We start from the raw sequence: 3,493 nt of genomic DNA, 5'->3' as shown, positions 1-3,493 counted from the left end.
CCAACCTATCCACTGATTTTTAATAATTGTATCATCTTTGCTTATATTCTATCCCAATATATTTTGACAAAGACTAGTGGGCAGCAGAACTATAGGGTTGAGAATCACTAATATAAACATAAGTTTCTTAGATTTAAATATATAAATATAAATCTATCAATTGTATTTTGTATTTGTTTTAAATCATAGGGTTTTTATTAGGGTCTGTTGAAGTATGTATATTATACTTCGTATCTAATGTTTTGTTTGTTTACAAATCCTCGTGTTATTAGTTAGTGGAATAATCACATTGGTACAGATGAAGGATCACCCAATGATATTGAAATTAAACAATGACACTAAATCCTTCATGAGACAATTATAGTATATCAAAAAAGAAAATTAAACGAATATTATATATACTAGTTTATTTCCCTAACAGTTGTTGAAATAATATAATTTATAACCTAGGTATTTACACAATTTTTTAAAATATAATAGGATTATTACTATCAAGCCCGGATTAAGGGGGGGGGGTCCAAAGGGGGCCAAGGCCCCCGGGCCTCATTAGTTCAAATTTATAAAGGGGCCTCAGACTTATCCATTAATTTTTTCGTTATAGGCTATATAACACTGCATAAATCACCTTAAAAAATCAATGATTATTTAGCGAAAAAAAAAGTTTATACATTATAATTTATAAATAAATGATGCATTAATTATTTATTGCTAAGTACCTAATATCTATATAAATTTATTATAACAGGTACCTAATATTAAATAATATATATATTATAAACAAAACATACGTAACAAGCTATTATTATTTTTTTTTTTCGTACAGGGGCCTCTTTTAAAACTTTGGCCCCTGGGCCTCGAAATGTCTTAATCCGGGCTTGAATACTATACCTATTGTAAGAATGTACGTTTCAAACCAGTGGTGTCATTTCAGTATTTAATAGAGGGGGAAAATATTTTAATCAGCCCAAATGCCACTCACAAGCACATATTAATATTATATTATGTTCCTTTTCTTTTATAAGACAACTAATACTTGCGAAAGTCTCTTTTTGGTATTAAATCATACACATTCGAAGGCTAGGTACAGATTAACGGAGGAAGATTTGGCAGCATGTATTGCCTTGCAATCAACATCATATCAACTAGATATAAAAAACTGTTCAACTAATATGAAGCAAAAGATTTCTAAATTTTTTTTACATTGTTTCCATTTTTACATAATTTTTTGCATTATCATCATTAATTTTTCATTTATATTTTGTATTTGTATTTTGCTTTGTTAATAAAAATAATTATGGCACGGCTAAAATTATTTTTTTGAATCATGTCATAAATTGGTACGTTGAAAAAATTCCTATTTTCTATCCCTGATCTACAACCACCATTATTATACCATTAGAATTATATTATGATAATAAATATTATCGGATGCCATTTATCTGAAATCTAATAAAAAGTTTTCTGTATTGGTACTGTGTGCACTCATTTTAATTAACTGTATAAGCTTACATTATTGACTGTCAACAAGTGGTTTTTACCAATTCACATAATATTGCAATTTAACAATAATGGGAAGTAAAATTAGAATATAGAATATTATCACCTCACCATACGTCCTTGTGAGAAACCGTGTAAATGCGGGTAGAGTGCCTAGCATTATATTACATTACATTACTTAGCACTCGTCAAAGGTTTAATAAGCTTACGACAGTGCAGTTACGACTTGTTATTTTATGTTTAAAGTTTACAATAATAAAGTGTTTTATTATATTGTTAAATAATAAGTTTTTTTTTTCGTATCATAAAACCACAATTAGCTGAGTACAAACAAATGGTAATAAATCATAATTAGATAAGTAAAATAAATATATACAATTATGTTATAATATAATATAATAAAATACATAAATTGGTTAACAAATATAATATATATATATAAGTGTACATTTTGAACAAATGCTATAACTCAAATTCCACCAAACCGAATTTGATAAAAATTCAGGGCATATTAAGATTGGTAGGTAGATGGTTTCTGTGAAGTTTTTACGCTGTGCGATAAGTGTTTCTGGAGTTATCGCCTCTTAAGTGCACACCTGGCGACATGGCCAAAACAACAAGTAAGGTTGCGGATTAAAATAATAATAGTGTATATTGGGTACGGGCACCTTTGTTGATTTGTATTATTATTTTTTGTCAATATCTTCTAATTATATAAATGTGAAATGAAAATCTTTGTACAGGGTCAACTCTGGAACTACTTATCAGATCTTCTTGATTTTTTTAAATGAAAGAGTATATCATGGAGAAGGTTATTATGAAACAAAATTTTAGGAAATCCACCGGAAATGTAGGAAATCTGGATGTCAAAAATACAATAGTATCGCAACAGGTTAGGTTAGGATTTTGTATTAATTGATTATATTAATCTACCATAGGTTGAATACGAAAAACTTGATATAACTTTGATAGTTTAGAGTAAATCATATAATTACGTACAAACTAGGGATCCGCGATCTACCACAGGTAGATTGACAACCTGATAATATACTGCTGCGAACCAGAATTCTTATTCCGGGCAACGGAAAAGTTAAGATTAATTTTAAACACCATACACCGAATATTAAATAACGAATTGAACAAAGTTTGAGTCATATAGAGATGGCACATTTAACGGGCAACGAAGTGCACGGGTTCAGCTTGTTAGAAATATAAATAGAATTTATTGTAGTTTATGGTAACATAGTTGTCAGAGTTCGTATGTTTGTTTTAGTTTTAGATTACCCTTGACCAAAATCTTGCTACTTCGATAGCATTTGGATTTGCATGCAGGATACCTTCTTTCGTACATGAAAATTTGCAGCTTTGGCACTTCAGTAGGTTGTTTGTTATTTTATTGTCATTCATAAACGAACAACTGTAGATACATGAAAATTTAACTGAATATTTATATTTTCATTTCCTATAAACTATACGATTTTGTAAATATTTTGACTATTTTTTAGCTGTTTACGGACATTGACAGTTTTTCTTTTTGTTTTTTTTTTTTCTATAAATAGCAATAAAATTGTACACGTTGGGTAAAAAACGTGAAATTTAAGAAAAAAACTCCTGATATATTGTATCAATAATTGTTGTCTATAAATAGCAGTTGAAAAATATTAAAACACATAAACAGAATTTTTTTTATAAACATTTAAAGTTCGAATTTCGACAAAATGTATACAATTTAAGATTTAATAATTATTTTGTAGTTAAAAATTTATAAAATGTTCAACTTATCGTGGGCTCAGAACCAAAAGGTGCTAAATCGATTTTTTTGAAAATCCACTTTTTGATATAAATGGGTTTATTGGTCAATGGTCTATAATCCAAACTCACATCCAACTTTTTAAGTTCATTATTTAAGGAGTTATCCAGAACTAAAAGGTGCTAAATCGATCAAATTTACACTTTTGTTATTTGATAGCGATCTAGATAGCACCTTTTGGTTCTT

Source organism: Acyrthosiphon pisum, chromosome X (genome assembly GCF_005508785.2).
Source record: "Acyrthosiphon pisum isolate AL4f chromosome X, pea_aphid_22Mar2018_4r6ur, whole genome shotgun sequence".
Taxonomy (NCBI): Eukaryota; Metazoa; Arthropoda; class Insecta; order Hemiptera; family Aphididae; genus Acyrthosiphon; species Acyrthosiphon pisum.
This window is presented reverse-complemented; position numbering follows the sequence as displayed.